This window comes from Felis catus, chromosome A3 (assembly GCF_018350175.1).
Source record: "Felis catus isolate Fca126 chromosome A3, F.catus_Fca126_mat1.0, whole genome shotgun sequence".
Taxonomy (NCBI): domain Eukaryota; kingdom Metazoa; phylum Chordata; class Mammalia; order Carnivora; family Felidae; genus Felis; species Felis catus.
In genome coordinates, this window is record NC_058370.1 from 7,003,065 (window position 1) to 7,026,438 (window position 23,374).

At 40.6% G+C, this 23,374-nt stretch overlaps 1 protein-coding gene across 1 annotated transcript in view; it reads left to right on the forward strand.

The window, feature by feature from the left end:
- CBLN4 (cerebellin 4 precursor) overlaps positions 1-23,374 on the forward strand; it is a 219,608-nt gene that overhangs the window by 193,096 nt on the left and 3,138 nt on the right. The window contains exon 5 of the transcript XR_006595038.1: positions 12,613-12,666. The gene's annotated coding sequence lies outside the window, so the exon portion shown is untranslated. The remainder of the gene's footprint in view (positions 1-12,612; positions 12,667-23,374) is intronic.

Genomic DNA, 23,374 nt, shown 5'->3' on the forward strand with positions numbered 1-23,374 from the left:
GAGGAGAGGCGTGCTTGAGGCATCACAGTGGCTATGGCGCGTGCAGATGACCACAACTTGGTGCTGGTCGGTGGCAGAACCAGCCCATCTTCAGGGTGTCAGCAAAGTAAAGGTAACCAACTAGAGAGCATTTTTAGTATTAGATATTTGAAACTTCCAGAAATGCACCCTTTGCTTACTTTTCCTTAGTCTGTCTCCCTCCCTCCTTCCTTCCTCACGCTGGGGATTTCTTCTCCAATATTTGCTGCAGCGCCTGCTTTGACGCATTTGATGGCGAGTAGATTACTTTTACAGCAATTGTTGTTTGACTCAGCAACATATCAAGCCAAGGGGGCTGATCATGGCTTATGTGTAATCAGAAGTTTTCCACAACAGTTGTGACCCACTCCATTGTGTGTATGTGTGTGTGTGTGTGTGCGTGCGTGCGTGCGTGTGTGTGTGTGTGTTGCCTTTGGATTGCTGGCTCTGGGGCCTGTTAACTAGACCAGGCATGAGTTTTAATATCGCTAATAGTCCTTCAGCAGCTGTCAGTGTGACTTTTGGCCATTCATTGGGTATTATTTATGATAAGATTTATTTTAATAATGGAGAACTTATAATTTGATCTGTTTTAAATCAAGGTTTTCTGATCATTTGACAATATGTTCCACTTGACGGAGAGGTGTTTTGTTTTTGTTTTTGTTGTATCGTTGGTCATTCAACTTCTTATAAATCTGGGCATTCTTCTTAAACAATTTTTTTTACTTTGAGAGAGAGAGAGAAAGAGTGAGAGAGCATGAGCTGGGGAGAGAGGCAGAGAGAGAAAGAGAGAGAGAAAGAGAGAGAGAATCCTAACCAGGCTCCACACTCAGTATGGAGCCTGACACGGGGCTGGATCCCATGACCCTGGGATCATGACCTGAACTGAAATCAAGAGTTGGATGCCCAGCTGACTGAGCCACCCAGGTGCCCCAAGGCATGTTTCTTTTGGAAAGAACAGGTACATTTTCTTTATCTTCTGCATAATTCATAACACTTGCACAGTGTTGGCACAAGTAATTCCTTGAGAGCTGTGATAATTATGCTCTTAGAGTCTCAGCACACTCAGCACACTGTCTGGCACACAGTAGATGCTCAACCAATGCTTCTTGAGTGGATGAGTGGACGATTTAATAGACGGATAAATGCTGATGAACTGTTTTTGAGTATTTGACAATTCTATTAGGCCATTACTATTTTCTTTTTACATTTCCTCTTTTTTGAATTTTAATTTTAATTTTTTACAGTTTGTCAACTGAAATGGCCATCCATTGCCTTCTCACTTGGGACTCTGAGAACTAGTACATTGTAGGCAAATTATATGCCTGAGAGCTTTTTCCACTTAAGAGTTTAGCTAAAATTGAGGGAGCGTGCCTAGAAATAAACCCAGCTCTAGTGAATTCCCAATTAAATGCCTGAAATCTCTTTGGTAAGTAGGTGGCAGATAAACAAATGCATATAAAAAGAATTCCAATTATCTACAATGGTTAAAAATGAGATACTCTGTTTTAAGTTCGTTTTCTCATTATTACAATGTTATTATTAAGTTAGTTTTCTCATTAATAGAGAGTTATATATTCCATGCTGTATTTTCCAGTTTTTGTTTGATAATTTTTATTTTTGGCTCTGGTTATGAAAAGCAATCAAAGCCCACCGTAGAAATGTTGAGAAAAAAATAAAAGAACAATGTAAAAGAAAAATACCTACACCACCCAGATAATACCACTGTTAATTTCTTGGCAAACTTTCTATAAATATATGAGTGCATTTAAAATTCTTTCCGTATGGATATAACATTATACTATTCAGAGTACATTGTATTTTGCGCCTTGCTTTTATTTTATTCAGAATTATATAAGAATTATTTCCCCGTGCCAATAACTGTTATTTGAAGTCAGCTTATTTTCATTACTATGTAATATGACATCACAGGGGTATATCAGCATTTATCTACTTGGTCTCCCATTCTTTGGCACGTAGGTTGAATGTCATTGCACATATGTGTGCCTTTGTCTTCCTCGCTCCTAGTTTAATAAGAATAGATTCCTACATGTGGAGTAAGGAGGTAAAGGTTGACACTATCTTAAAGCATTTGATGCATGTCAATACATCTTCCAGAAAGTGCTGCTAATGTTCACCAGCCCAGGCAGTGTATGAGTGCTCTCAGTGTATTATATTGTTGTCATTGCTAAATATTGCTATGTTATTAAAATGACTACCAATTCGATGGATTAAGTTTATAGGCTCCAAGTGCTTTAAAACAGAATGCCCTCTAAAATAAAATATGTTCAATTAGCCTGAAAGCCAGAGATTTTGCTGTATAACACAGTAGTAGGTAAAAATGTTATGGGGCCTTAGAAGGAATGGATTCTTTATCACATGGCTCCATTTTGACTGTTTTTCAGATTAGTGATCCTTGTTTATCTACTTTTAATTTTTTAGGAAACTAAGGAATTATTCCTGTGACCCATCATCGTATCCTACTTTTTATAGAAGATTTTTTTTCCTCTTCAAATTTGTATGTGAGACCAATGTCTACTCAAAACACAGAAACCAGGTCATCTGGATTTTATTATGGGTTTGTGGCATCTAGTAAAAATTGAACATCAGTATTTCAGAGTCATTTTCACCTTATTCCTCAAAAAATGGAGGGCTTCTTTTTCAAATGAATGTATTGAAGTACGACTCTCTCAGAGTAGGGACCCTATGTGGTTTTGTTCACAATTATATACCCTTATTCATTGAAGGTGCTCGAAATACACCTGATGTACAGAGAGAAGCCCGTATTCTTTCTGCACAGATGATAGGATATTGTAAGATATTCAGATTCACACAGAAACTCTCTAAATTTAGGGGATATATAGCATCCGAGGGGTCATGAATAAAGTAGATGGGAGAGGTTCAAATTTCAGTTCTGCTTAAAGGATGTACTCTCCAAGAGAGCTGATCCACCCTTGCCTTCCCCACTCTGCCATCCATTTCAGTCTCCTTCCAAGCATAGGACAAGAAACATCAGCCATTGATGACTAGCCATTGGCAGTTTGTGGGTTTGCATTCCATTTTTAGCCTAATGGAGCCACCACATTTCAGTACAGGCTCTTGGGAATCTGGCTGTCGCAGACTTCTGCTGTATAACTTGTGACAATACGAATCCTCTCAATTTCTTTTCTTGTCCTGGAGGAACCGAGGAGATGGGTGTGCTGGCTCCAGAGTGGAGGATCCATCTCTAAAGACACAAGGAAAAGATATATTATCAGCATTATCGTTTGCTCTCTCTACTCCTTCTCTTTTTCTTATTTATGTGTACTCTTCAACATCACTTTACACATAAATTACTTAGCAGCAATTGGTTGGATGTCATTGAGTAATTTTATTTATTCCATTCTTTTGATACTTCAGTATTTTAAGAACCTTCTTATGAGTAAGATCCTGAAACAAAACCACCCCATTTCCTTACTGAGGGTTACACGGTAATAAAATCCTCAACCAAATGTAAATGCAATTACTACCATTATAAATGCCTTGATGGAGATGTACATGGTGCTCTGAGACTGTTTAAAAGAATTCTTGGGCTCGGCTGGAGAAAGAAGGTAGAAGGGATCATTTCTGGCCAAAGGAAGTACATAAAAAAGCCCTGAGACATTGGGGAAGTGAATGGCCTTGTAGATGAGGCTTCGAGAGAAGGAAGATGGGCTTTACTGAGAGTGAATTGGCAAGCAAGTTTCTTCAAAACCTCGTATGTTACAGCAGGATTTTGGTCACTGATGAAAAACCACTGAAATATTTTAAGTACAGAATGACATCATTTGCTTTAAAAAACCTATTATAGACAATTTCAAACATACAAAAATAGAAAAATATAATGCAGCCCTGTGCACCCATCCACTAACATTTTTCAACTCACAACCGATCATGTTTCCTCATAACCCAGCCCACATTCCCCTGCCTCCCATCGCATTTATTTTGAAGTAAACCCCACGGTATCTTATCATTAACATTACTAAGCATATCTCTTATGGAGAGCCTGTCTCCAAAGGAGAATGTTAAGGAGCCTGTCTCCAAAAATAACCACAAATTCCTAAAAAAAAAAAACAAAACAGTAATTTATATTTCTTAATATCATCAAATATCCAGTCAGTGTTCAAAGTTTCCCCGTTGTATCACGTGTGTGTGTGTATGTGGGTGGGTGGGTGTACATTTTCTTCAAATCGACATCCAACTAAGATTTCTACATTGCAAGTATTCATCTCATCCCAGTCAAAGAATCTAAGAATGGTCTGGCTCAAGGAAGAGGGGAGGCAGTTCTAAGTGTGGCAAAATCATAGAACAAGGTCATTGTATTAGTTGTTTATGATGCGTAACTTACCATAAACTTAGTGGCTTAGAAGCACACCTGTTTTTAAAAACCTTACAGTTTCCACGAATCAGCCATCCGGGGATACCTTAGCTTGGCCCTCTGTTCGGGGTCTCACCGGGCTGAAATCAAGATGTTGACCACAGCTGTATTCTTATCTGAGGCTTGGGGTCCTCCTCCAAGCTCACTGGCTTGTGGAAGAGTTTAATTCCTTGTAGTTGTAATACTGAAGCCCACTGCTACTGGAGTCCACCCACAGTTCCTGTCATGTGCCTTCTTCACAAAATGCTAGTTTCCTCCTTCAAGGCCGAGAGAAGCTATTGCTTTGAATCTAGACGCTTTCCGAAAGAGGTGGTCTTATTAGGCCAAGCCCACCCTGGATAATTTCCCTTCTCATTAAAGCCAACTGATCAGAATTTTAAATTATATTTCCAGGGGTGCCTGAGTGGCTCAGACAGTTAAGTGTCCTCCTCTTGATTTCGGCTCAGGTTCATGGATCCTGTGGTTTGGGGGATTGAGCCCTGGGTCAGCCCTCTGACAGTGCAGAGCCTGCTTGGGATTCTCTCTCTCCCTCTCTCTCTGCCCCTCCCCTGCTCATGTGGGCTCTCTCTCTCTCTCTCTTTCTCTCTCTGTCTCAAGTGAATAAATATTAAAAAATAAATATAAATAAATAAATTAAATAAATTAAATCTCCAAAATCCTTGTACCCTGGCCATGTAACAGAACTTAATCAAGGGCCTGATATCATGTCATATTCACAGGGGAGAGGATCAGACAAAAGCATGACTCATTGGGAGCCATCTTAGAATTCTGCCTACCTCAGATATTTGTAGCTGTGGAGGAGGAAAAAAAAAAACTTACCTTCAAATGTTCTTCCGGGTGGCCTAAGAATTAAATTGACATGAGACACATTAGCAGGAGAACATCAGATTTAATTTCCTACATCTGGGAACCCCACAGACATGAGAAGTTTAAAGACAGAAAGGTAAAATGAGGTATAAATGCCATCCCGAGTTAAGGAATGGGATAAGGGCCTGGGGCTTGAAAGGGGAGGAGGGCAATTCACAGGCAATAAGAGGAAGAACAGATGTTTGGTAATTAAATGTTTGCCTTGTCACACAGACAGGTCATTCAGGTAAAATTTGTCTCTGGTAATAACTCTTATTCTGAGAAAGACCCCGAATTTGGATTCTTCTAGGTAGTTGAGGGAGGGTCACAGTTTCTTTTGATCCTGCAGAGTCTTGGTTGCCTTCAGCTCAGAAGAGCCCACATGTCAAAGTGACACATTTTGGGGAGACTTTCTAACTTTACCATGCATTCACTGTCTTGCTGGGTCCAAAACACGTTCCATCTCTGAGCCTCAGTTTCCCTGCCTCTACAATGACAGAACTAAGCCAGATTACTTATAAGGCCCCTCCAGCATCAACATTCAAGGAGCTTACAAATCTGCCGTTCTCACGATTTAATGAACGTTGGCTCCATTGCTTAACATCGACGCTTTTCCAGAAAATAAAGAAGGAAAGACAAGTCCTCAAATCAGCTGCTATAGAGAAACACTTGTAAATAATTAAATAAGCTCTGTGGCTTTGATGGGTGGTTTTTACACAGACCATAAGCCAGTCATTGACTTTAAAAGACTTGATACACTTAAATTTAGATTTACAGGATCCATAAATTTGCCTTCTCAAGATAAAATACTTATTTTAATAGGACGTGTTCGTGTGTTCTGTTCAGTTCATTCTAAAAATAAAAACATGCGAACAAACCTCTTCATTGTTTTATAGAAATTGGAACAGATGCTATAGTGAGTAATTTTTAATAAGAGCAACAGCATAATTAGTAGGAAACCCGGTTGATAAAATATCTGTTTAATTTAAGCAATTGGTATGCTACTTTTAAAATAATCAGATTAAAGTTAAATACAGCGTTTGGAATTATTTCTATGGGTAATTTAGGGCTCTATATAATAAGAAAATATAATATTCAAGCATTTACAATTGAATCCTGGGGAGACTGCCCAAATTTCACAGCTATATCACACAGCACAACCTCACCTCCCAACTTTTTTCCTTCTCTGCGTTTAGCCATTTAAAGAAATGACAACGTAAAACAGAACATGGTGGTGTCTGGGAGGGTAAAGGCTGATTTGTGGGAGGTCATACAAATTGAGCTAAGACAGGTCCATTTTTTTAAAAAAAAGATACCTGTTGGTAGTCTTCAATATTTGGAGGTAGGAAAAAACTGTAAGTCCTCCCCCCAGCTTTGCTCCAGGGTGGTGTTAAAAGGAAAGCAACTTCAGCCTGCATATTCGGTGGACCCTTGAACAATATGGGTTTGAACTGTGCACAACCACTTCTATGTGGATTCTTTTCAATAAATGCGGTACAATACTGTAAATGTATTGTCTCTTCCTGACAATTTTCTTAATGACATTTTCTTGTCTCTGGCTTACTTCATTGTGAGAATCCAGTGGATAATGGATGTGACACACAGAACATGTGCTCATCAACTGTTTATGTTGTTGGTAAGGCTTCCAGCCAACAGTAGGCTCTTCGCTGTCAAGTTTTTAGGGACTCAAAGGTTATATGGTGCCCTTACCTCCCCCTATTCAAGAATCAGCCATAATTCTTATTAGTGAAGCAGACACAAAAGGAGGCCTATAACCTGTCCCGGAAACTCAGCAAAGTCCCAGCTCTCTCCTCCTAGACCAGGGTTTCTCCTCCTTGGCACTGCTGACATTGTTAACTGGATAACCCTCGCTTGGTTCTTGTCCTGTGCATTGTGGGATGTTTAGGCCTCTTTCCTGGCCTTTACCTACCGGATGCCAACCCCTTCCCCAGGTCGCTTCCCCAGGTTGTGACAACTCAGACACTATAGATAGCAGGATGTCAGTGAACACTTGCAGAAAGAATAAATGATGTGGAAAGTCTGGAGAGAACAGTTGGGCATGGAGGGGAGGCTGGGTATGGAAATCAATAGTCACGCTCTGTGATAATTGGGTTTTTTTTAAGAAATGCATGTATCTGGTCATTCAGATGATCAAAATATATTTCTCATATGTATTTGGTCTTCATCCATGGTTCCCAGCTTACAGCTCCCTAAACCCTTGGAATTTCCCCGAGCGTAAGAGCCATGGAGCCCTTTTGTTTGGTGTCTTGTCCTCAGTTTCTGAAAACACATCAGAGCCATAAAGGTGAAATGGGTGTCTATTATTCATAACAAGCCCTTTCCTACCACAACTGGGTTTATATTGCCGAGGTGACTTTCGGAGAGCACCTAAGGGTGGGGGCTGGTTGCCAGGGGAACCAGACAGGAAGAGAGGGTTGGAACTTTCAGTCTCACTCCATGATTTCCTGGGAAGGGAGAACAGCTAGAGGGTGTCAATCGCCAACGTCCAATGAGTTAATCAATCGTGCCTATGTAATGAAGCCTCCGTAAAAAACCAGAAGGAGGGGTTGGGAGAGCTTCCACATGCCATTGTGCTGGACCCCAAGCTCCATAAGGACAGAAGTTCCTTTGTTCGGGACGTTGCCCTATGTCTCCCTTCATCTGGCTATTGATTTGTATCCTTTAATATGCTTTGTAATAAGTTGGTAATCTAGTGAGTAAGCGGGTTTCCTGAGATCTGTGAGCCATTCTAGCAAATTAATCGAGCCCAAGGAGGGAGTCAAGGGAACCCCTGATTTCTCGCAGGTGCAGCAGAGATGCAGGTGACAACCTGGACTTGGCAGTTGGCATTCTGAGTTGGAAGGGTCATTGAAACCTCCAATTTGTAGCCGATGGTTCAAAATTGCAGGTAACAACATGGGGCTGGTGATGAGTTTCTGAAGCCGAGGGCAATCTTCTGGGACTGAGCCCTTACCTTGTGGACTCTGATGCTGTCCCAGGATAGAGAGGGGAAGAATTGAGTTGAATTCTCAGACAACCTGCTGGTATCCATGAATTGCTTGTTGATGTGGGGAAGCCTAAACACACACACACACACACACACACACACACACACACACACACATACACACACACACATACACGGTGGAATTAAGTCCAGGAGCCCAAAAGATGCTGTAAAATAAAGGAATCTACACGCACGACCTGTAAATTCAACAACTGTGAAGCAGATGGTGCTGAAGAATGATCACCCGAGACAGGAATGAGTGTTCCTGTGTTTTGGAAGTGAGCACATAGCAATCCAGGGTGTTTAAGCAGATGCCCATTCTGAGCTCTTGTATCAGGATTCAGGAAGCATATATGCTAAGCTAACCCAAAGGCTGTTTATTTCTCTAGTCTTCATACCTTGGTAGTTTCTATTCATATGAAATAAGAATTTCTAAAAGAGCTTAGGTCTTAAACTCCTTCCCTAGGAGAAATATTCCCTAAAATCGTCTCTTATTGAATATAGACTTTCCTGAGTATTTTTGGAAGTTGTTTTGCAGATTACTGCAGGGAATTTGCATGTACAATGGGCACAGTATTTGAAAACAACTTAAATCAGGGTGAATTCTGACAGTGCTAAGAATCAGCTGGTATTCAACATCCTATTCTCCCAAAAGTGTTCACTGGTAGAACTCAGCCTTCCCAGAACATTGACTATGGGTCACATCTGTTGACCATCAAACATTACTAAACAGCCAGTCTACAGAAGCCAGTCAGGGATGAATTTGCTACACTCACTATTTGTCATTGACACTTCTTTTTAAAATTAATTAAAAAATATATACTAACAAGTGCATAGCACTGTCTTTACCTTCCTTCATGGATAGATGGATTGTTACTATTTGTATCACTTGAAATGAAAGGAATTAACAGATTAAGTAGATTAATACAATCAAGACAATACATTAAATATAGACTAAGAGTCATTTATCCAAATGTGAACTCTGAATTAGCTATAATCTATTTCAGTTGAGTTCAGCAAATATTCATGATCACTTCTCAAAATTCTCCACTGAATTCAGCCTGAAATCAGTGGAGAATAAACTTGAACCCAGGAGAAGTCGCTACTGGGGCAACAGATGCTGCCAAGGGAATATCTGAAACTACTTTGAACCCTCTGGTTTTATCTTTGTTATGCCTAGGGATTTTATTCTATTCTGGAACAATGTCATGTATTTATGATAGTTAAGATGTTTACACTCCCCCGCCCCCAGAATATCAGCACCCACATATTCTGACTGCAGAGGCCACCCTGCATACTGGGCCCCTTATCCTCAAAATCCAGGGAAAATGAGAGAATTTAGATAGTTATAGGAAAAATATTATAACTTGTATTAATTTTCTAAATCTCATTTTGAATACCAGAGAACCATATTCTTATTGTGGAATGTATGAATTTTAAGAGTGCAGCTTAATGACCTCTGGCAAATTCTTACATTTATCTGATTCATACTCTCTAAGATGTGGCCCATCTTCCTCATCTCTAGAAATTTTCTTTCCTGATGGCATTCTTCTTGGCCAACCTCGAGACCCCAGCAAAACATCTGCTGTTCTGAATTCTACTGTAACAGATTAGTTTGGTCTATTCAAAGATTACTTATAAATGGACTCATACACTGTGTACCCCACTGACTCTGGCTTCTTCTGCTCTGCATAAGGTTTTTGAGATCTGTCTGTGCTGTTTTGGCTGTCGGTAACTCATTGATTTTTATTGTCGTGTTCATACTTGCCTCCTCTTCTATTTCTTTACAAATAAGAAAGAATCTGCTTGCGGGATTTAAAGCCATAAAAGAGGACTCAACACGAAGAAGTCCATGAGTCTTCAAGGCCTGCGTGCTACAGGTGTTTGTTACTGGCCTGCTTGGTCCGTTCCTACACACACTCCTGCTGGCTGTGTTCTCTGAGCCCGAGCATTTGGCCACAGCAAATGGTGGGTGAAGGATCCATGCATAAACTAATGATATGTGCTAGTCGGGACCCAAGATAAGTTACCCACCCCTGAGTTTCTCTGACACTAAAGAAAGTCTCATATTTTACAGCAAACAATGGAATCCATTAAGTCTGTGTTTGGAAAACGGATATACAAGGGAAACAAATGACCCAAAGAAGCAATCCAGTGGAATTGTGTTTAGGTCCTGTGGGTGCTGGGTTATTGTGCTAGTTCCCTAGGACCCAGAGCAATGTGGCTGTCTCCCCGTTCCATACATCCTTCCTATAATCCCCTAAGATGGAGTGGAACAAGGACAAGCAGGAGTTTTCAGGACAGTGTGGGAAGGTGTGCGCATCAGAAGTGGGGAGTTGAGTGTTTGGGGCACAATAATTAAGCTAAAGGTTGTGTAGTGGAGTTGTGGGTAACGATACTGTGCAGATAAATTGGGTTCCAATTAGAGAATTCTTGAAAGCCAGAGTGAAGAGTTTATACTTAATTTCGTAGACACTGGGGATCTATGTTGAGCACGTAGTCAAACAACCCTTGAGGACAAATAGTTGGGCTGGAAACTATTATGAACAGTGAAAGTAAGCAAATGCGATCTTAGAACCTGAGCTATGGCAGCACATAGATGTAGGAAGGAAGGTGTGATTTCACTTTCTGTGAGAAGAATGTCTTTGGTTCTTCTTCGTCATGTTGTGCATGCACATGTGTGTGTGTGTGTGTGTGTGTGTGTGTGTATGTGATGGACCTATAACTAGCTGCTCTATAGCTTTGAAGCATAATTAACCTCACTGTGTTCAAATCTTTAAGTTTGTTATGCTGTAGACCTTAAGCCAAGACACAAATAAACCTAATTAGGCTAGTAATAACTTTGGATTAAATTATATTAACTATTAAAAGAACATAATGTATACATAGTCAGCATGTTTGATTCTTGTTGTGGAGAAAACCCTGAAATGGTAACTTAATATTAAAACCCGAGAGAAAACAAATTTGCATAATACAATCAAATAGCTTTTACTTTGAGATCTATGTGGGTTACAGGTAGTGGATTTATTATAGAAACAAACTGTGCTAACGTTTTTTCAAATCAGTGTGTGAGAATAAGGAACAAGTCTCTTGGTTTGGAGGCAACAAGGGTGCTTAGTAATTAAGTGTAATTGAAATAAGAAACTAATACACATTCAGTTTTTGTCTCTCCAAGAGACAGAAGAAGGGCATGGGAAAAAGTAAAACAGAAGAGTGAGTGAAATTGTAAGGAAAAAAAAATAACCAAGAACGTTTTCCACATTTACTTTTTTTTCCCCCTGTTCTATTTTTAACTTTGTTCTGAATCTGCCTTGAAAATGATGGGAACTTGAAATAAAATATCAGTTACAACTGTCATCAGCATAACGGTCACTATTATCATCTATGTTTGAATGTTTTTCTCATGTTCTTTGTTGTAGCCTAAGGTGCACGGTTCAAACGTCAATATAAATATGTCCATGGAAAAACCACTAAGAAAACAAGATAGCAGAGTACAAATATCACATATCCTCTGTAGATAACACGTGCATCTCAAGAAAAATGGACGTTGTAGGTTGTATTTCCTCAGCAGGATTGAATAAAAATGGTAACCAAAGACCATAAGAAACAATATCATCTCTAGAGGTCAAAGCTCAGCAGGTTTTAATAAAACACCCACCTCTGACGTATGAGGGTTATTTAAGATCTAAGTTAAGAAGTTTCATCAGTGCTTTTTATAATAGACTGTTTTTCTTCATGGTCAAGAAGCAGCAGAGTGTTGCTTTGATGTTAGGCTGACTTTCGCATGGGTCCTGGCTAGCTGATGTTCAGTGAGCACTTTATCTTTATGAGATTTTCCTCGTCTGCAACCTAAGAATACTAATGGTACCATCAGGTGTAGTTTATGGGAATTTTGTGTTAGATAAATGAGATCGTGAAAAATAAGTAGGATGTCTGGTACCCAGTAAGCCCTCAATAAATGTTTATTATCCTTATCATCCTCATCACAAGAATTTGTTAGTGCCAAGCTTTGTTAGGTCTTAAAGGTTTAGAAAGAGATTTCGTTGACATAGGGTAATGTCCAGTTAGAGGGGGCCTTGGAATATTTGGGCTCAGATAAAACTTAGGCACAAGCATTTAGATTTGTGCAGCTTTTTACTATGACAAATAATGTTGTAATGAATATGCTCGTAAATATTTTAAGGTATCTCGAGGCGTATTTCTATGGGATAGTTTCGTGACATCAACATTTGGGGACTAAATATTTATCACCATGATGTTAGTCATTTTCCTTTAGTTTATGTACAAATGAGAAACTCTTAACTTAGCTTAAATTGAAATATTTATATATATTTCTCTGTTTCAGTTACCACACTGTTAAAGTACCGGGCTGTTACCTAGTATATAGTGATTCTGGCAGGTAAGTCCTTTCGCTTTTTATCTTCACAGACCTGTTTTCAGATGTAATTACTTATACTTTTGTATTTGACTAATAAAAGGTGTGAAGCTTAAGGAGAGTGTAAAGTGCCCACATTTACCCAGCCAGTGGCTAGGGTGTGGACAATGTTTTCTTTGTTTTGTTTTTGTTCACTATGCTTTCTTCTTTTCTTTTTTTCTTTCTTTCTTTTTTTTTATCTGCTGCAATCCATTTTAATGCATGAATAGATCACAAAATTGGCTCATAGCATGGAAGAACTGGAATCTTACACACTGATAAACTGTTTTATACATATCTTGCAATGGAAATTCACATCATCAGATATAAATTTTCATTATAATGTGGTAATTTTGTACGTGTGTCTGTGTGTGCATATAGTTGTCATATAACTTGCAAGTGAATTTAATTACACATCCAACTATTTATGAATATAGAGACTTAGCTTTTTTCATCATTATATGCAAAGCTATAAGGAAATCAGTTATACATCTTTGCAATTATTTCCTTAGTATTACTTTCTTTCTTTTTTCTTTTTTTGCAGTATATTTTAAAATTTTTATTTAAGTCCAAGCTAGTTAACAGATAGGGTAGTAATGGTTTCAGGAGTAGAATTTAGTGATTCATCACTTACACATAACACTCAGTGCTCATCCCAACAAGTGCCCTCCTTAATGCCCATCCCCCACTCAGCCCATCCCCCTGACCCACCTCCCCTCCAACAACCCTCAGTTTGTTCTCTGTATTTAAAAGCCTCTCATTCTGCCTCCTGGACCATGTTTTTAACCACTGGTCTATGTTATCTCCTTTCATTTAGGATAAAAATGATAATTTCTAAGAAATTTAACTAGATCAGCATGCACTAACTGAGATTTTACAAACTGATACTTTATTCTTATAGATGACTGATCGCCTCAGTTATGTAGGTTTCCACCTTGTCACTCTTGAGGGAACATTATCACCATTGTTTTGGGGGTGTGGGCAGGACCCACCACATTCTGTCCACCATTGGCAAAACGGGGATCACTAGACTCTAATTTAGTTGCCATTTTGAAATTCCTGTAATTAAAAATAATTATCTTCCTAAACCCATAGTCTCTGCAGTAAGTGTTGGCTTTATTCAAAGAAAAATGTTTCTATGCAGAAATGCATCAACGACTGGTTAAGCGTATGGCAGAGAATATGTTAAGTCAGTGGTGTGTATGGAGTAGTGTGTAGAATTTTAAAGGAAACAAAGCGGAGGACCCAGAGAATGCTTCATCCGTGGAAAGGATGAGTTACAGCAACTCTGTGAGAAGATTAAAAACAATTGTATGCTTGGTATAACTGATCCAGTTTTCGGAGGTGCTGTATATGGTCCCAAGTATTCTATTTCGTACAGAGTCACTGGATCTGTTTGAACCATCTGGTATTTCCTTGAATTCAGCTGAAGGCTGTAAAAGGCTCCTGGGCTTGGGATGTCCGGCAAATGATTCCCAAGCTAATGTTTAAAACTTACTGGCCTTAGAATTGTTGGCTCAACCTAGACTGGTAAACAATAGTGGCACTCAGATGCTACTTACAGGAGATAGTGCTCAAATTCTCTGCTGAAACAGCTCTTTTTTCTTTCTGAAAAAAATGTCCCACTCCTGAGTCAACTTTACAAAATTTTATTATGCCTGGTTTAAGTATAAGATCCTGGGACTAGGGAAATTTTCGTTTTGATTTTTTTTTTTAAATTTTTTTTTCAACGTTTATTTATTTTTGGGACAGAGAGAGACAGAGCATGAACGGGTGAGGGGCAGAGAGAGAGGGAGACACAGGATCGGAAACAGGCTCCAGGCTCTGAGCCATCAGCCCAGAGCCCGACGCGGGGCTCGAACTCATGGCCCGCGAGATCGTGACCTGGCTGAAGTCGGACGCTTAACCGACTGCGCCACCCAGGCGCCCCTCGTTTTGATTTTTAATTTTATTTTGGAGAGAGAGCACAAGCAGGGAGAGGGGCAGAGGGAAAAAGAGAATCCTAAGCAGGCTCCATACTCAGCCCGGAGTCCGACGCAGGGCTTGATCCCACGGACCTGAGCTGAAATCAAGAGTCCGACTCTTGAAACCAAGAGTGGCTCAACTGATTGAGCCACTCAGGCACCCCCGGGACCAGAGCAATTTCTACCGCTTGATCAACAGAATGCAAATCTTTAACCTGTGTTTCAGCAGATAATGAAAAACTTATACCTTCATTTTGCTGCTACAAATACGAATCACTGCCTTGAGGACGTTTACAGTGGAAAATTCTGCAGGATAAATAAAGTCCAATCTGAGCCTCATTGAATTGTCCATGGCAAAAGGGCTCTGTTTACATGGTTTTGATGACAATCCTGAGATGAATAATGATGGACAACAAATGCCTTTTCTGGTCTTCCTTAAAGAATGATTTTGTAATTTGGGAGAAACGGGCTAGGAATAATTGGCTGTTCAGTAATCACTTCCTGAAAATGGAGGACATGATCCTCAGAAGGCGCCCACTGTAACAAAATGCCACAGTGGTCATGCATTTGGATTGCTCATGCAGTTTGCCGGAGGGTCTCTGATCTGCTTTGATTTGGTCACTGCACAGGTCCTGGTTTGAGTTCCCCCAGTATTACTGGACTCTGTTAGTTTCTCACTATCCCCCTCGCTGCCAGCCTGTCTAAACTACCTGCATCTGTCACATGACCGGTGGGTCACTAACTCCTGAGGAATCCTGTTCCACTCAGCAGGCTCTGTCCTACACACGTGGGAGCCAGTCTCCCAGCTGCAGCCGCAGTGATCTTTTCAAAAGGCAGCCTTTTGGAAACTATGCCAAGACTTCCTTTATCTCTCAGGCCCAAGATCAAAATCCTTAATCTGGCCTCTTAATCCCTGTTTGCTCTGGCAACGCCCAAGTTCTCTGACTTTATTTTTTAACATCTGTATCCTCACTGCCAGCCTTGCTTCCGTCCCTCACTCCTCCACCTGCTAAACTGGTCGTAACCTTATGATCTTCACCTAAAAATCACTTCTAGGGGAAGCCCGAGGCAGAGGCAAACTCCGTTTTGTTGTGTGCTATCAAAGAGACAAATTCTTTTCCTGCAGTGACTTACATCGGCGTGTATTTAAATATTTATTCATGTGCTAAGCTTTATTAATAGCTATCTTTTGTGCTACACTATAAAACATCTTTTTTTAAAAAAATATTATCTTTTAGAACCTAGCCAAGTAAGTCTCTTAATGCATGTTGATTAAATAAACAAATAAATCTCCTTCCACCCAAATAAAAATGTCTTATTTTTCTCCCCAACGTTACTTTCTTTTTAAAAAAAATTTTTTTAAAGTTTATTTATTTTTTTATTTTTGGCAGAGAGAGAAAGACAGAGCATGAGCGGGGAGGGGCAGAGAGAGAGAGGGAGACACAGAATCCAAAGCAGGCTCTAGGCTCTGAGCTGTCAGCACAGAGCCTGATACGGGGCTCGAACTCACAGACCGCGACCTGAGCCGAAGTCAGACGCTTCGCCAACTGAGCCACCAAGGGCCCCCCAACATTCCTTTCTTAAAAAAAAATAGTTTATCCTAGTTTTCAGTGTATCTGGAATGATACATTTCAATGTATCTGGAATAATTTCAATGTATCTGGAATCCTTAGGTTAATTTCCACACATGAAATATCTTTCATCATGTGGAGATAAAACTAAATTCAGATAATTTCATCTTCAAAGGGCTGACCTCATCATTGGTTTCCTTCCTTCGGTGATTACAAAAGTAACGGCATTTCTAATTTCCAGCGCTCTGCGCACATCTTTCATATTTTAGAAATTCAGAAAATTTAATTGACTCCTAATGTTTGCATGCACACACCTGTTTTTCTTTTGGAGCCAAAGTGCTTCCTGTCCCATTCCTTAATGGGAATACTTACGGCAAGCTAATATTGAATAAATATTTCACAGAGCTGCTTGCAATCCCTGTCCAGTTTCTGATATGCAGTTAGGCTCCACACGTGGCCAGAATACAAACCCAGAGAAGGGCTCCCTGGCAAAGCAGATCTGTGACCATCAGTGACAACCCAAGATGTTTCATCCTCTACCCGCCTCTGGACATACAGGACACAGAGGCAAAGAGGAGCTGTTGTATGGCCCTTGGCGCACCTGTTAGCAAAGGCCACAAACAACCTGGCCTGGGGGAATTCTGTTGGAATAAAACACACTGAAAAACTGAGAGCTTCTGTTGCAAGTTGGTATTTTTTTGTTCAGTCTGTTCTGCGGAGCACAGAATCAGGCGTGGGAAAGAGCAGAAACATGCACAGGCCCGAAGATCTGGGTGTAGATCCCCAGCTGGCAAATTCATTAAACTCACTGTAATGTACGATCTTCATCTGTAAAACGGAAGTGGGATTTTGTCGCTGGGGATTTTTTTCTTTTTTTTTTTTCAATTTCTTTCTTCCCTTCCTTGTCAAAGAAAAGTTGCCTCGGGATGAGTTAAACAGGCAAAGGAAGACTTTATTCAAGACTGTTTGGATAGAGGATAGAAAACGAACTCAATTCCACTGAAACAGAAGGAAGGAGAGTTTTTAAGTGCTGGGGCGAATTAGTGGTACATTTAGGGGGAGGTTGGCCAATGTGATGAGGCCATCTGGGTTGCTGATTGGTGCTTATCCAAGTAGGCTCCTACTGTCCCACAGAGCCTTCCTTCTTCCTTCCTTCCTTCCTTCCTTCTTTCCTTCCTTCCTTCCTCCTTTCCTTCCTTCCTCCTCCTTTCCTTCCTTCCTTCCTTCCTTCCTCCCTTCCTTCCTTCCTCCCTCCCTCCCTCCTTCCCTCCCTCCCTCCCTTCCATCCTTCCTTCCTTCCTTCCTTCCTTCCTTCCTTCCTTCCTTTCTCCCTTCCTTCTCTCCTTCCTTCCCTTCTCCCTTCCTCCCTTCCTCCCTTCCTCTCTTCCTTCCTTCCTTCCTTCCTTCCTTCCTTCCTTCCTTAATTCTGAAAAGAACAATTAATATGAGCTATCCTAAAATTTTAAGTGCATAAAAAAGCATTGCTAACTATAGGCAAAATGTTGTACATCAGATCTGTAAAAGTTACTCATCTTACATAACTAAAACTTTATACTTATTGAACAGCAACCCTTCGTGTCTCTCTGCCCCCTGCCCCTGGCTGCCACCATTCTACCCCCTGCTTCCGTGACTTTGACTGTCCTAGATACCTCCTCTAAGAGGAATCATTACAGTATTTGTCCTTCTGTGACCGGTTTATCCCACTCAGCCCATCATTCTTGATGATTGCATTTCAGAGGGATGGCTTCCAGGTCCTTCCTTGAGAGAGCCATTCCTGGAATGTAAAACTGGCAAGGAGCTGGGAGATGATTTACATCTTAAAGGGACAGAGACAGAATTTACAATTGCAAATGTTCTAAAGTAAATTCTCTTACAAAGGGGAGGGGGTTTGGGGGCACTATGTTTGGGAAGAAATGACTCAAGTTTACTCAAGCTGAAGGGAACATATAGAAAGGCCATCTGGATCCCTCTCCTTCCTCCCTCCCTTCTTTCTTTCCTTTAAAAATCCATATATTTGTTGGTGCACCTGGGTGGCTCAGTCTGTTAAGCATCTGACTCTTGATACTGGCTCAGGCCATGATTTCACGGTTTGTGGGATCGAGCCCCACACTGGGTTCTGTGCTGACAGCATGGAGCCTGCTTGGGATTCTCTCTTTCTCTCTCTCTGCCCCTCTCCTGCTTTCTCTCTCTCTCTCTCTCTCAAAATAAATAAAATAAACTTAAAGAAAAACAAATATTTGTTGTAACAGAATTAGACCTTGTTAAAGGATAGTTTTATTTTATTATTTATCTTCCCATTTTTACTGAGATACAATTGACACCCCACACTGTGTATCTTAAGGTGTCCAACATAACTGGGTGATATGTGTACATATTGTGACATGATCACCATGGTAAGGTTAGTGAACATTCATCACCTCACTTAGTTACATTTCTTTTCTTGTGATGAGAACTTTTAAGATTTACTTTCTTAGCAACTTTCGAATATACAATATGGTACTATTAACTACAGCCAGTAAGCTGTATGGTACCTCCAAGAACTTATTTATTTTCTAACTGGAAGTTCGTACTTTTTGACCACCTTCAACCATTCCTCCCAGCCCCCAACTCCCACCTCTGGCAACCACCAATCTGTTCTTTGTAGCCACAAGTTCAGTTTTGTTTTATTTTGTTTTGTTAGAGTCCATGTTAAAGGATAATTTTAAAAAGATGCAGTCATGATTTTCATACAGAGAAGAAAGTATGCGTATTAAAAAGTTGATTGAACTCATTAATGAAATGAGGGAACCAGGTAGATATTATAACTGATTTAAAGAAAAATAGAAATCCCAGGCATTTATAGATCAGGAATTTTGAAACAAGGGTGCAAACGGAGGTCACACTTGATTTTTCTGCAGTAGGAGGTCATTGGACGTTTACTGGACATAGTTGAATGTCTATACATGGGATTTATTTGCACTGCCATTTGTGATCTCCAATTTACAGATCTGTAAATAATTCCCATAGATTCAGAGTTAGGGAACCCAGATGTATTTGCTGTAGACATTACAATGTTCTCCAGTGAAGCACAATTTTTTTTATAGGTCTTGACTCCCATGATATATTATTTCTCTTCATTGCTTCTTAAGCATCTCTCCTATTTCAGTATTAAGTACCCGATATGGGTCAGACATACTGAAGAAGGTACAAACCTATGATACAGGTCTCCAGCCCTCAGGGTGCCCAGCCTAGTTCAGATATGCTCACCTATAGCTCAACTCCAAGAAACACTATGATGCCTGATCATAGCTGGGATCTAAGCTAGGACTTCCTTGAAGTGATTTCTTACTCTTGGGACTAAACTGGAAGACTTCCCAAAGGAAGTGGCAGCTTGTCAATAGCTGGGTCCCCGGGGAACAGAAATACAACCTGCTGATGAGACAAAACTTAGTTAATGGCTCGCTTTGGTAAGAAAGAACACTGTCTTCCAAACTTTGGCTGTGTCTGAGAGAGGGGAAGTTAAAGTCAGAATTCTTAATGTCCTGCTAAACCGGCCTCACAGTCTTAATAATTTTGAAGAAGGGGCCCCACATTTTTGTTTTGCACTGGAGTCCTGCAAACGTTGTAGCCTGACTGTGACCAAGCATTGTATTCCTGATATGGCTACAGTGTTATGAGATTAAAATTAAGTTCTGGGGGGAGGGAAAGGATGATAAAGATGGTCAGGTAAATCAGAGCTCAGTTTGAGAAGTGAGGAAAAGGTCAGAGGGCAGAGACAGGGACTAACATAGTGGAGGGCACAACATGGTGGGGAGGACACAAAAATCACCCATTAAGTTTGGAAACAATACATCCTTTGTGTGGCTTCTGTGTACCACGGGCAGTGCTGTGTCACAGGAGAGCCCAAGCCAGATGCTGGACTTTGAATGCATCGAGATGAGTGGGTTAGTACCTACTCTGTGGACAGAGGGGGGAGTCTTGGACATGATTTGAGAAGAGCACTGACAGGCTCAGTCATGGATTTTGGACAGCTACTCAGATTTGGTTGAATTGGGATTTTGAAGGGTAATATTTTAGTTCAAGCATGGCAGATGAATGCATATGCAAATTCTATTCAATCCTGTCATTTCAATGCAAAAGGAACAAAAATGGTCTTCACCGTTACTCTCTGGGGAAAATGCTAATGTCAACCACCAAGGGAGGAATCTATAGATTTGCAGAGAGCTGTGTTCAGAGTTTAAAGTATAAGAATTAGCCTCAAGAACCGGAAAAGAAAATCCAGAAGTAAAGAGATATAATGCAAGTTTCAGGTTCAAGGCTTTCTCATGCAGATGTCACCATCATGCCTAAACTGTATGTGTGACTGGAAAGGGGGACGAATAAGCAGGTGCAACACGGTGTTTTATTGAGCTACTAACTTGCGTCTCCCCTCTTTATTTTCCTCTATCTGCTGATTTGTTTCCAGCAGGTAACCAGGTGTTGAAGGATAATTTTCCAAAAAAAAGGTAAAATCACGACTTCCGTACAGATATAAAATGAACACCTGCCCGAGATTTTACTTAACTCATTAATGAGAGATCAATAAAGTTTTACAATTGCTTCAAAGGAGAATTCAAAGTACCCTGCTTTTATAGATTAGGAATGCTGACATAAATTTACAAATAGGTGGATTCTGGATTTTTCTACAGAAAGGAAGGGAAATTTGCTCTTCTTTAGACAGACTGCTTGTGTATGGACAAGCAACATTTGCATTATTATCAGTTTTCGACACAGTAGCTTCTATTTCTACAGACTTGTAAAACAGCGTGCTCAAAATGAAGGTGGACCCTCCCCACCTGGAGAGGCTCCAGCATTCCACTGAAAGGGTATCTGGTAATCTCTCTTGACACCTTCCAAAGTCCTAAACTTCGTGCATCCAGAGGTCTTTTTGTGTCTCTTTGTCTCAGTGGAAATCCGTGTTTCATGGGCTCGAAACCCATAGCCATCCGCCATTTTTTTCCTTTCTTTCTTGTACTAAAACATTCATCCTTGGATGGGAATCCAGGGCCTATAGAGAAGAGTTAGGAGACATTGTGCAATGCAGCCAGCAAAGAAAACAGGAACCCTTTTAGAACTTGGTGGCAGAGTCCTGTGCAGGTGTCAAAGCCTCTGGGGAGATGGCTTTCCCTGGGATTGGCACAGGAATAGCCGAGCCCCTACCTCTAGATGGCCCAGGCAGATCGGGAGGGGGCATCTAGCATAACCTGCATGGACTGATGGCCAGGGTGACCATGAAATTCATCATCCAAACCAAAACACATTTGAAGGTGAAAGGGGGCAGTGTACTAGGGCAAGAGTGGTAACTGGGACAATCTCAGGCCAACTAGGGCCATGATACTTTAGCATATGAAGGACCCCAGAACCACTGCATGCCCTTGAAACAGGAAGATGATATCTAATTTGATTTTCAGGGGACACGACTGGACAATCTTCAATCCCTGAAAGGGAATTTCATTATACTACCCACATGTGCTGCTTTTAGAAAGCCATTAGCATGCTTGATGGTCATAAAAAGATTATTTCAAAGGCATGTTTTGGGTTGTGTGATGATAGAGTTTGAATATTTAAGAGCAGTGTGTTAAATTGATTCTGAAAGACTTTTTTTTAGTGATGATAGGATAATAATAATAGAAGAGGTAGACTTTATTCTTTTAAGGGGGTGTGAAGAATTTCAAATGGTTGAAGTATTGAGTTATCTCCGTTGAAAGAGTGCACATTTGCAACTGGTTCTCTGTAACACACAGCTGCAACTGCTATCCCTCACCGAAGGTCTTGGGTAACAACACCCAAAGGGAACATGATGATGGTCATTTCACTAGATGGGGCCAGTTCCTCCTGGGATAACCACAATTTCCTGGTGCCAGCCTTTTAAGAGATATTTCTTGATGCTTTCCTAAGTTAGTTGGAGGTCACTCTGTATTCTCCAGACCTAAGAATATGAGAGACCCAATGGACTGTCTTATTAGTCACCTAATAAGCGTTAAGTGTCAACTCCTGGTTTCAACTCAGGTCATGATGTCACGGTTCATGGGTTCAAGCCCCACATTGGGCTCCATGCTGATAGTGTGAAACCTGCTTGGGATTCTCTCTCTCTCTCCTCTTCTCTCTGCCCCTCCCCTGCTTGCATTGTCTCTGTCTCTCTCAAAATAAATAAATAAACTTTAAGAGAAAATAAAATGAATCTTGTACGAGTAGAACTATATTACCAGCTACTGCACATTCCTATCCCCCACCTTGATTATATTACAGGTGACAGATTTATGCAAAACTGCCTCTACAGATTTATACTGTAGGCAACCCCAACGTTTGGTTGAAAGAAAACAAAAGAAATCTAATCACGTTTGTCTACTTGTATTTGTGGACCGAGGACCATTCCCGCTAGTATGTGAACATCACCAACTCTGGGAGAATAGGATGGCGCTCTGACCCATATGTTCTCCACGGACCCATTAGGTGGTCTGGTGAAATCAATGGATACCCTCTCACAAGACAGGTTTTAAGTGCATGCCAGAGCTACATTGGGTCACATGCAAAAATCAATAATATTAAAATAGAATTGTCAACATATTTAAACAAGCCCATTTCTAGTATAGTGGGATATGTAATGAATTTCTTTATTAGCACACTGGAAAACAAGATCTTGGTGATAGATCTAAGTATTGTCATTAAAAACTAGTGATGAGGGTAAAAGCTATTTTGAGGCATCTGAAAGAACTATGTTAGGATATGAACTTACAGTTGACCTCTGTTGGTGATAAAGTCATAGATGTTCTATTCTAGTGTGGTTTGTTGCTCACATCCCCAACTAGAAGGGTCGCCACCTTTAAGTTAGAGGCTGATGTCCTGTTTGCAAATCCATGGCAGCCATGAGTGAATTCTGGCCCGGAGCTCAGTCCCGGCATTGGTGGAGTTGCTCTCCGCAGGCCCCCCAGCCGTGGGGAGCCCCCATTTCTCCATCCTTGGATCTCAGTCTCCTCCAGGAATTCAAAGCTTTTATTTGCTTTCCTTTCATGGCACCGAATATGTCATTTTAACATCTCTGCTGATACTATACTGTTTCCATTTCATCTCTAAATCCGTTTAGTGGTTGCAAGACCCACTACAGGACTGATACTCAATACTGGAGGCATCGAGGCAATC